The sequence below is a fragment of the Cimex lectularius genome, unplaced genomic scaffold, assembly GCF_000648675.2.
Source record: "Cimex lectularius strain Harlan isolate CLEC.00 unplaced genomic scaffold, Clec_2.1 scaffold57, whole genome shotgun sequence".
In the NCBI taxonomy this organism is placed as follows: domain Eukaryota; kingdom Metazoa; phylum Arthropoda; class Insecta; order Hemiptera; family Cimicidae; genus Cimex; species Cimex lectularius.
In genome coordinates, this window is record NW_019392642.1 from 127,359 (window position 1) to 139,828 (window position 12,470).

Consider the following 12,470-nt stretch of genomic DNA (forward strand, 5'->3'; position numbering starts at 1 on the left):
CCGACTAATTTCAATAAATGTAACATAAACATTTTTTATTTACACATTAAGTAAAGAAAGAAGCTTTAAATATAAAATAAGTTTATTTACCACGAAAATAAGTTTATTTGCACACATATAAAAATTAATGCTTTAAAAGAAATGACCACTGGATTTAGAATAAATATTTTGTCACCGCCCACTATTCCAACATGTGAATGAGTTGAGGCCAGTCTTTTTCTTTGGTAGTGCGAACTACAAATTAATAAATGTTTAGTAGTCATGATTGGTCTATTAATTTGATTTGAAGTCTCGATAGTACAAGTGTTTAGAGCAGTGGCGTATTTAGAAGGTGATGGGTTCGAATCCCTCTCGTGACCCTCACGTTTTCATCTCAACCAAGACCTTAAATTAAAAAAAAAAAGTATAGATAAATAAAATAACTAATAGGTCAATTATGACTACTAAAAATATATGTATTAAATTCGAACATTGATCTAATTAACCGTTTTTTAGTCATTTGCTCATGTTTACTCATTATAATGCATCACAGCGTGGGTATGCTTTCGGCGGTGCATTTAGTTTATAAAATGTGCAATTCGTCCCAGAGAAAAAATCATTCAAATGATAACAGCTTGAAGACAAAGCAAAATTGTAACAAATTTCAATTGTACATAAGATTTACTATTTAATTTACTAATTGTTTACTATTTATAGCAATAACATTACAAGTACAGTTAATAGCGAGATTTGGCATAACGTTATTGTGAACGGTAACGCTAAATTGATTGATGTGCGCATGAGCATATTTAAAGGAACGCTACCTGAAATAGGCTTACGCTATTTGTCTTAAGGTGCTTGTTATCGAGTGACGGTAAAACCAACGAACTTTATTTTTGTTAGAGATATTGTCCAATTTTAAAAACTAATATAACATACGTGGAAAAATAATAATATTGTTTGTTTTATAGTTATAATTTTATAAATTTACAATTGTTCATGAATACCAACTCCTAAGAATTTATGTATATTTGGTGTTCCAACGTTAAAATATTTAGCTTCATTTATATACATTTTTAGCATTTTAATTTCATAAAAGCAGGAATAACAGCTAGATGTACGGCAGCCTTATACGTCTTTCCTTCAATAAAGCCCAGCAATTGTGTAAAACAGGCCCTATCTAAGATTACTTTATCAGATTCTAAGAGACAGATTTCGTCATAATTTTTTTAAAACTGAACTTGCCCCGAATACTTTGTACGTTAGAGCTTCTAAAACCATCAGAGCCTCAGTATTTACCAAACTTTCGTCAGCAATCGTGAGAAAATCCACAACATCCGTGTCCCTTCGTTTACAAGCTTGTAAGATACGACTATAACCTATACCTACAAACTCATCAGGAAACAGCGTTAGCGGCAAAATCCATTATGCAAAAAGTCTTCACATAGTGTCATCGTTATTTGAAAGACCATAAAATAGCAGAAACGTTATGCAAAATATCTCTATCAAGAAATGATAAATGATGGAGTGAGTGTGGTTTCAATCCTTTTTAAAAGATAGTTCCTACTCACAGTAAGTTGTTTTGCAACGATCCGGATTTTGAGCCTTTTAGCTCATCATCAGGTTGAAGGACTTCTACAACCTGATGATGAGCTAAAAGGCTCGAAATCCGGATCGTTGCGAAACAACTTACTGTGAGTAGGAACTATCTTTTTAAAAAGGATTGAAACCACACTCAGTCCATCATTTATCATTTCTATCTCTATCTATCCAAAAAGACGGTTTCTACTCACAGTTAGTTGTTTTCACGATCCGGATTTTAAGCTTATAGCTCATCATCAGATTGTAGAACTCCTTCTTTGAAAACAACTAACTGTGAGTAGGAACTATCGTTTTGGAGAGATTCAACAGCACACTCACTCCACCATTTATCATTTCTATAAATAGGGGTATTCACGATGTTTGTAAGATGTTAACTCGTGTTAACTCCAATACAGGAATGTCTAGTAAGATCGTGAACGCCACCTTCTTTTCTTAACATGTTAAACGTTAATTTTTCAGCAATGCTGCGCGTGGCGATTTGTAGAACCAAAAATAAAGCCATAACAGTCCTTGAAGGCTTGTTGTATGTTTTGGTTTTCTTTTGTGTTAAATTGTAAGATGCCAGAAAGGAACATTAATAAACTCTTTCATTCAAAATGCTATCTATACACTGGAAAGTACTAACAAATGACACGTTTTAATTCATGCCGACATTCCTAACTTTTATTACGTCTAACAGCCTACTTTATAGGATAGGGGATGTATCTATTATGAATGAGAGTATAAGGACAGGTCAGACATTAACCAAAGAAATGTATTGGTTTGATTTAATTAATGCGCATTAAAGAATGTAAATACGTGTAAACAAAAAAACAGCTGTTAAATTCATGGCTGCCATGTTGGTAACCTACGCCTTAACGGGTACCAATGTGACTACATTTTCGACCTGACATCTAACAGCCTGTTAGATCGAGCACTGTTAACTAGCCGATTCGTACAAGTCTACGTTATCATTTTTCTCGATCTAACATGACCTAACAGAGTTAACACAAAGATCGTGAATACCCCTATTATCACTATTTTCTTAATAGTTGTAGTGTCATCTTTATATTGCAATTCTTCATTGAGTGATTCGTTAACGTTTTATAAATGAAACATTTATAACCGAAAGTATACTCCGTAAAAATGAATAATTGGAAATGGTTAGGGGAGGATAGTTTTGCTTTTTATCGGCTGAGCGATTAACACAAAGCTGCCGAGTCAAGGCTAATTTGAACACATCCTCATAATTGAGAAGCTACTTTCACTCGGAATCCTCTTGCATGAAATGTTCTCCGCTTATTTTCCCACAGTAATAAGTGCACCATAATGCGGCAACATCGCGTTGCGTTGGAAAGCGTCTTGGACTAGGGAGACGTAACTAGCGCCAACAAGGAAAAAGCGTGTTTTCGACTCCATTGTACTTAAATCAGGACAATAAAACAAGTTGTATTAATATTGATCTCATTCCGATTCGAAAACTGTAATCAAAATATTGAGTCACGTGTAATTTTCAACAGTGGTACACACCGTTCAAAATTAGAAAAGAATGGAAATTTTGGCTTTGATTTCAGTGGAAATTCATTGGAACTAAATATGATCATCTAGTTGCATATCTAGACAATTTCTATTTGTTGAGCATTAAAAATCTTTTTTGTAAGTCCTACTTTCCTCGGCCTTATATTCATTAAAAACGCAGTTTGAGACTGCTTATACATGGTCGGTCTTGTTACCCGAGTATTCGTGTGTCCTTTGATATCCTAACCGGGCAAATTAATTTTTGCGAGCGCACATAAACAAATACTCGTGCAATTGTCGGCCGCTTTTCAATGATCTGAATTGTACTAATTATGAAGACTGACTTAAAGCTAGTTTCGAGAATCGATTTTCAGTCCTTTCCAGGAAATTCAATCGTAAAAAGAAAATGGGTATGGCCGAAGACAAATCACGGACCCCGGTGATTGTCCGGTGGTCAGAAGAACGGCACGCGACGTCTCGTAAATTTGTTTATGTACTTGGAAAGAGTGGTCATCGTCGCACGCAATTGTGAACGAAGCAAGGGCGTGTTATTGCACTCATATGCACACAGACGAACCGTGTTGAATCAAAGCCGATCCGAGTATAACTTCTATATCTACAGTTTATTTTTAACAACAAAACGATTATTTCTTAATTAAAGCAAATTCCTTTAAATAGTTCAAAGTTAATAAGTATAATTACACCATTTCACATTTTTGTAATAAAACTGTTGAGAAAAAGTTAGTAGAAATTAGAAAGAGTCGATATCTAGTCGAATAGTATATAATGGTGAAAACTGCAAACATTTTTAATTCTCCAATGGCATATTTTCTCGTAACATTTTTCTGACCGGTTCGTTTAGAGATTAATGGATCGAAACTCGGACAGAGCATAAATGCGACCTAGAAAACGACAAGGCCGCCACATGGAGTAGAACGACTTCCACTTTCTTTCGATTTCCAATTGACATTAGAGCTGGACGGAACCAGTTCCGAACAGTAACAGCACCTGTTTTACATTTCGTTTTCGCCAAATTTATTTTTAAAAAACTCGTTCGGTTTAGTTTTAGTTCAAGTTTACTGAAAAAGCATTCGAAGTCTTGTATTAGGTTAGTTTAGTGTTGGCGGTCAGCAAGGATTTCGGTCGTAGAAGTCTTCATAAGTCCAGGTGTTCTATCAAGTATTGGAGAATTCAGTGGTGGTCAGCAGTAGAAGTCTTGTATGGGGATTCCATGTCAGTCTGCTTCTACGTACAGTCTTACGTATTTGACTTGAATGAATATCGGTATGTTTTTGTTGTTGTTATTAATTCCCAAACATGTTCAGTTCCGAAGACCTACCGGTGGTGCTTGGGGAAAATTCCTAGCATTAAAATACAACTTAGTCAAAGCGCAGCTTATTGTATTGCTAAGGAAATGCTGACAAGAAACATTCTCCAGACGAGTTACTATCTCTCCGAGAATCGTGAATGCACGAGTGATGATGATGATCGGCCTTGACATGAGCTTTGAAAAACACACTTGAGTTCATTTCAATCTTAATTGGCGGAAACCCGGCCCGTCGCTTTAAAACGCATTGAATTCGTTGTCAAGGGCTCCTTGCCTAGGCAAAATATTATTTTCAAACAAAAAGCAGTTGAGCAGGCGGTGTTTCCGCCCTTTAATAACAATTCTCAAAAATTCAGAAAAAAATTAGCATCATCCATGGCTGTAGACAGATAATCTAAACCACTATAGTTATGCTCCCGAAATTATTTACAAAATAATTTTTTTGCACCTTAGTCCCAATGGATACGCCAAGCCATTATATAAGAGTGAAAATAGTTTGGAAATCGGTGAGACTAATGGACTTACACAGAAAGTATTTCAGTTTGGCGGATAAAAGTTTTGTCATTACCTAAAAACCTCATCATCAGAAAGATCATATGATTGAAGATCGTATGTGATAAAGTGAAAAAAATCAACAGTAACATTAAAAATTGCTTCTATCAATCAAGTGTTATGTTGAGTATTAAATGAAAAAGTTAGTGCCGCGAGCTGGATTCGAACCCACGACTTTCGGTTTATTACGCCGCTGCTGAACCACTTGAGGTATCGTGACTTCGATTTTCTCTCATCAACTTTCCATCTCAACCACCCCTCCAGGTCCTTGGTCACCTTGAGCATGCTTATATTGTCGGGGACCCATTTCTTAAGATTGTGTTTAATCTGGTTGAATCTGCCTACCGTAGGGTTACTTACTAGATAATTGTCTGTCATGTTGATAGGCATCTTTTTATTGGGCTTCAATCTCTGTCAGACAGACAGCGTATTGCCCGGCTTACCTTCCTTTGTATGGATAATTCTCAATTCTCAGTTCTTCTCAGTCATGGCCTGCGAGTTCCTCAACGTCTTTTGGGTTGCACGAGGCATTCAATTCCTGCAGGCTGTGATTTTTTTCTCGGCCACTTTACATACTTTTAAAAAGAAGATCTCTACTAATAAGAAGAAGCTTCGCTCTTATCTGCTTACAGATGAACTCTTAACGTTCTAGTGATTTGTTTTTATCATATTATCTTTATTACATATCCTGTTACTTTTATAATAATTATTTTAGCTCATACTTTTAGTTATGTTTTGTAAGCTGAGGACTACTCTGAACCTTGCCTGTAGAGCTTATATTATAAATAAATAAAAAGGGCCACCCACTATGTCATAATACCACGCTAACGGGACGCGTAGGAGCTTCGTGCTTCAACGCAACGCAACTCAAAGTATTCAAAGAATTGAAGTTAATTTCAGTTTGTGAAGTTAAACGCCTTTTTCTCCAACTAATTAACATAATAAGTAATGTAATTAAAAAAATGAAATGACTATAACTTTTTTTAAAGTGCAATTTAAAATATTCTCGATCTAAGTAGATTCACTAATACTGCAGAGCTTTTACGAAACGACTTACTTTTTGTAACATAGTTTTCCAATATACTTTTTAATTTTCACCAACCAAGACCTTACAAAACAAGAATAATTAATTGAAAGAGGTAATTTAGTCAACTAGACCACTAAACATAAATGGATTAATATTCTTTTTAACTGTCATTCTTCAAACTAATTTTATCAGTTCTATATTAAGTGTAAATTCCCGGGTATTGTTGGCAGTAGAGATATGCTGTATATTATATAATTATACCCTAAGGCAAGCCTAAAATTTGTTTAGGCATTGTCCAATGTTTTAATTAATTAAGAAGGCTCTTGTAATGAATTTTTGCATAAAGGTAAAAAAATATGAGACGATAGTGAACATTTTTCCAACGTGACAATTACTTTGAACCTATCACTTCTCGCAGTCCGCCGGCAATTCCAGTTTTCGTTATTTTCGATAAACTACCGGCAGAGCTCGAGATTGTCCCACCTCGGGTGTTGGCAGCATTCCTCGGTCTTATCCGTTATCTTATCTTAGCCACCGAGGCTGGGAGCCGGGTTCTGAGGACAGCTAGGTGAATTCAGCACTTATACTTTCTAGATTCTCGATCCTATTTATATACCATTCACTCACATAGGATCCATGGGATAGTCAATATTCCTCATCGATCCTCTATACATTCACTCCAATAAATACATTCATTTTCTACACACGCTAGGGACTCAAAACTATATACACTAAAACAACCCTGTTTCTTCCAAAAGTCCCGTTATCCAGATACTCGCTGCCGTGCTCAAGCACAATTCTCACCCTTCAATGACGTGGGACTCATCAGCGCAATGCCCCCAAAATCACCCATACCCTTAATCGGGTGAGGATGACCATTCTTCTACGATTCAGATCTTCCGCGGGCCACCTATCGACAGTGCTCTAGATCCGTGAGGTCTTCTCAACCCGGCCCAGATGTTGCCACCTACTTATAATCATATTTTTTATTGGATTGTTAGCGTCAGAGGTGGTTAAGACGTCCTGGCCTTTTCGTTACCTCCAGATCTATGTGTCTGGGTTGTCAGACAACAACCACCGTTTTGCCGAGGCGCTCAATTTCGTGGTATCGACACTTAATTTGATGGTTTATATTTTTGTTTTATCGCTTTATTTTATTTTATACATGAAAACGCGTTAAAAAATTTTTTCCCGCGGACTCGGTACGATAACAGTGACACCATTGGGCTCCAACCGAAGCGACTAACGTGACAAGCACAAACAATTGGGGGAAAATAAAGCCTTAATTAAAATCACACGCTAAAAGCTAATGAACATTTTGTTGCCTTACTTCAACAGTTTGTTATGTTAACATAGATTACATAATTACATGTTATTGTAGAGGATGTTAAAGAATTGATCTGTGTGAAATCGATACTTAATTAAAACGAGAAAGGTTTGGCAGATTATTTTTGAGATGATATAGAAAAATTGTAAAATTATCAGTTTTGACGTAAACTCCTCATATAAACTTTATGTATAATACATACAAAGTAAAATGTTTTAAACATAGTTGTGAAATATTATTTATTCTATACTTTTGTTATTTCTATATATTAGAAACGACTATTACATCAGTTAACGATTTAAAATTAAACTGTAAAAAACATTCGAACGTTTCTAAAGAGAATTTTTGACAATTGATATCCGTTCAAATCCATGTTATCTTTATTTGCCCCCCCCCCCTAAACGGATGGAAATGGGTGGAAGTATTCTAATTACCATGCCTGTAAATTATTATTGAATGCAGTGGAAAACAGGCCGCTCTCTAGGGCGAACGGGCGTAGACTCATTCAATCGCACGACATACTCTGGACTCGCAAATCTAATGAGTCACGAGTACGAAAGCAAGCATCGTTTTGTTCAACCAGTCGGGTAAGTTTCGCCGCGTATCATTATCAAAAGCGTCACGTGTATCGCCATCCGGCCAAAATCGTTAGGTTCAAAGGTGGTCGAGTAATACAACAAAATCTACAATTGTGTACACATTTTTGACGATAGGCTTAAGAATTGTGATGAAATCCAAGCGCAGAAGTTACAAAACATGAATATAGCAAATTTGGCAGATGAAATATTTGCTGTAAACAAATTATATTGTGTAAGTGAAAGGAAGAGTGTAACATGTGGGAAGTACTTTGATAGACGTTCGTTTTGACAGTCTCTTCTTAAGCCTTCCTGTGATACTTTACACACTAAAGAAACGCTTTCATTGTTTATTAGTGATGTAAAACGTAAATATCAAAAATTAATTAAACATTCAATCATCTCTGCTGTTAAATAAATATACAATATAAATATACATACAACTACTAAATGTTTTCTTTTTCCTCAACTATTATTGCAAAAGAATCCAATTTTTGGAAGGAAGGAACTTCTCAATGGAGATATTAGGGGAATTTTGCATTACGTTAGCGTGAACGGTCACGCTAAATTGATTGAACTTTGGTTGGCGATCTTTTGACAGTCTCTTCAGCCTTCCTGGGGTACTTTACGTTCTAAAGAAACGCTTTCATCGTTTATTGGTGATATAAAACGTAAAAATCAAACAATGTGAACCACATTGTGCAATACATATCTCCGCTTTTAAATAACTAAATATACAACATAAATATACATACTACAGAGGTGTTTTATTTTTCTCCATTATTTTAAAAGAATCAGTTTTTCTGAAGGAAGCAACTTCCCAATGGAGATACTGGGGAAATTTTGCATTACAAATTGATTGAAGTGCGCATGCGCAGATTTAACGGACACTATCTGAAATAGCGTTCTACGTTATTTGTCTTAGAATTTGTTAACGGTTGTCGGTAAGGTCAACAAAGTAGTTTTTAACAAAATAATATTATACAAGTTGAAATGTGTATATTTGGGGTTCCAACTTTAAAATATTTAGCTGTTTTACATACAATTAAGAATGACAGCTACAAATACATCAACCTTCCACATGTTTACTAAAGCTAAAGCAATCGAGTGAAAAAGACCCCTTTGGCTGATCCGCCTAAATATAATTTAAAAGTTAAAATTTTAAGAGACAGGTATAGAATGTGGTTATAATGAGTACGTATACGATAAACGATATATTTACTAATATTAACTGTTACATTCTTAATTTTTCGCATAAACAAATGAATATGTAATAAATTGTAATAGCGGGTTAGTCGACCATCACCTACTAACGGCAAAAAGTGGATCGATTATAAAGGTGTAGGTCAAAATAATAAAAAATCCATTTAGGAATTCATCGTTTGGAGAAACCCCTGGTAAAATTTACAATGCAAATAGATAACTACATTGTACTTATATGTTTATTAGGGAGATTTTGCATAACGTTAGCGTGAAAGGTAAACGCTAAACTGATTGAATTGCGCATGCGCACATTGAACAGAACGGAATGCTTTCCGAAATAGCGTCGTACGTCTTAGAATTAACGAGTGACGGTAAAGTTAAAAAAGTAATTTTTTGTTGGTGATATTGCCCCCCCTATTTAATTATTACAAATAATAATATAGATAGAAATAAAATAAAATAGTTTATTATATAAATAACTTCACTAATTTCGTGGTCCGCTTGACCAATTAATACATTACAATTAATTAAGGTTTTTAGTTGAGATGAAAAAAAGTTAATGGCACGAGCGGAATTCGAACCCACGATCTTCGGCTAGATACGCCGCTGCTCTACCACTTGAGCTATCGTGACCTCGATCCACTCGGACATCAACTTCCTATCTCAACCCCACCTTATGAGTTTTCCCTCCTTTTTGCCATTTTTCAAATGTCGTGTAATCGGATTGGATTCTCGACGACAAATGAAATGGCCACGGAGAGCTTTAGTGAAGTGTACTTCATTTTAATTCATTAAATTCACTAATTTCGTGGTCCGCTTGACCAATTAATACATTACAATTAATTAAGGTTTTTAGTTGAGATGAAAAAAAAGTTAATGGCACGTGCGGGATTCGAACCCACGATCTAGCTCAAGTGGTAGAGCAGCGGCGTATCTGGCCCTGAAGATGATGTCAATAAAGATCGAAACGTTGGCACGATAAAGAAAATATTTTTCTGAAACCTACATCACACCAGACCGCATCTCACGATTTCTAAATAAATATCGATTAACGGTCACTAATCACCACACGTTATGCGAAATCTCTCTAATACCTTAACGTATGTAATAATAACTGATATCTTGTAAACGTACTCATTCAGAAACTTATGTTACTATTATCTTTGGAGTTTGTTGAAATATAAATGAAAATGTGGACATCCTTGCAATGAAAGAGAGGGACGATTTATTGTAGAAATTGTGAGTATCTCTGACTGATAGTTTTATGTAATGTTGGGAAATAAGATCAAGGCTTTGCTCTAAAACGAATGAATTCTTTTATAAATGAGAAATTTTGACCGAGCTGTTAACATCCGTGCATATGGTTCACAAATAACGTCAAAGATACTGTTGATAAACTTTAATATGATTTACAGCTCATAATCGATTTATATTCCGTGATTGTTAGTAAGTGAGCTTCCTCAGGGCCGGAAACAAATGGAATGTTTACAAGGAATTAATCATCCTATTTGAAACTCCTCCGTAAATTCATTGTCAAGCGAGTAATAAATATTTGAGTACAAGAACGGTCGGTGCGGCCGGTTAACGCGATGTACATCAAATGTTTTAGCACACGATCCAACAGGTGAGTTACCGCTATTAACCACACCCTTCCAGGACGTCCTAATCCCTTTCCCCGTTTATATTAACCGCTTTTAACGAGGTTATTTCCTATTTTAGAATTCGCAAGTGCGTTAAAAAATTAGGCCCGTCTCCGCTAAATCGCCAATGCAGATATGCATTTTGAATGCAATAGGTTCAATACAAAGAGTCGGTACAAGATTTTTTAAAATTCGTTAATTTATTTAAAAATGCACTTTAAGTATGCAACAAGCAAAAATGTTGTTTGATCGAGCACACAAGGCACATATGTGTCCACGTTCACAGAAAAAGGGCGTGTATGGTATGAATGGTGTCCATCCAATGATGGGAGTTGTTTGTTCAACAATAAGGGAGATCACTTAGCAATTATCCATTGCCGATGTTAGGCTACGTTACTATGGGTGCGAATTCTGACGAAATTTTGTTGCGACGAATTCGACCGAAATCCTCCTCAGAACGAGCTAGTTACATTGAGCGCGTTGGTGTAGGTACAGCGAAGGTTGTACGTTGAGATGGGGAGTTGGTGCCCGCGGGGATCCAAGTCACGATAGCTCAAGTGGTTAGAGCAGCGGCTTATTGAGCCGAAGATCGTGGGTTCGAATCCCGCTCGTGACTAATTTTTCGTCTCTAAAAACCCTTAGATAAAAAAATTAATCATTAGAACAATATCGTCAATTATAACCACTAACTAAATATGGCTTATTGCTAGTGTTGATTTCTTGAGAAACTCTATCCCATTTTCTCCGAGAAATATCTCTGTTGTGATATTTTTTATCGTTCATGTCCCACAAACACCAATCCTCAAAAACAAGACTAATCAGTTTATCTAAATCCATGGTGAAATGCCAAAACTGTATAAAATGAACGTCAGAACGCACGAAAACCCAAACTGGTTTGAACGCTCGAAGGTTCTGAGGACATCGTGCGCGTTCTGACATGCACTTCAATGCCAAAGTAAACACTCTCATTGAAAATCAAGTATTTGTTTGTTCTGACGAGTACGTCCGAAATCTGCGTCAGAACAAGGTGCGCGTTTTCTGATAATCAGTACGTTTCTGCCTCCCATCAAAATGGACGAACTTAATGAGTTTTATTTTCTTGAAAGTCCGTTGATTAAGTTGAAAGGTGATGGGAAAACAGAGCATGTTAACCACTTATTTTCCACAAGAGACAAGAATGTAGAGTTTCAAACTTATTGCTAGTCCCTTAAAAAAACAATATTAATCCATATATCGGTCATAATTTAGCATATTAATTAAAACAAAATTTGAAAAATGGCAAAAAGAGGGAAAATTCGAACGGCTGTAGGTTGAGATGAGTTGGTGCCCGAGGGGATCGACGTAACGATAGCGCAAGTGGTAAGAGCAGCGGCGTATTTAGCCGAAGGTCCTGGGTTCAAATCTCGTTCGTGTCACTAATTTTTCGTCTTAAACAACCTTATAATAAACGTTGATAAAAAGAATTATTCATTAGAATAATTAATATGGTCAATTCTGACCACCAACAAAATATGGCTTATTGCTACTGTTGATTTCTTGAGAAACTTTCTCCCACTTTAGCCGAGAAATGATATATTACTACTACTATATTACTACTTACTACTAGATATACTGTTGTGATATTTTTTGTCGTTCATGTCCCACAAACACATATCCTCAAAAACAAGACTAATCAGTGTATCTATATCCATCATAAAATACCAAAACTGTATAAATTGAACGTCAGAACGCACGAAAAACT

The 12,470-nt window shown here is 35.8% G+C and overlaps 1 protein-coding gene and 1 non-coding gene across 2 annotated transcripts in view; one reads left to right on the top strand and one right to left on the bottom strand.

Annotated features, from left to right (window-relative positions):
• Nucleotides 1-12,470, bottom strand: part of LOC106661815 (extracellular serine/threonine protein CG31145) — a 195,417-nt gene that overhangs the window by 108,960 nt on the left and 73,987 nt on the right. The window lies entirely within an intron of this gene.
• Nucleotides 11,272-11,345, top strand: Trnan-auu. The gene has a single exon. It is a non-coding gene; the product is annotated as a tRNA-Asn (tRNA).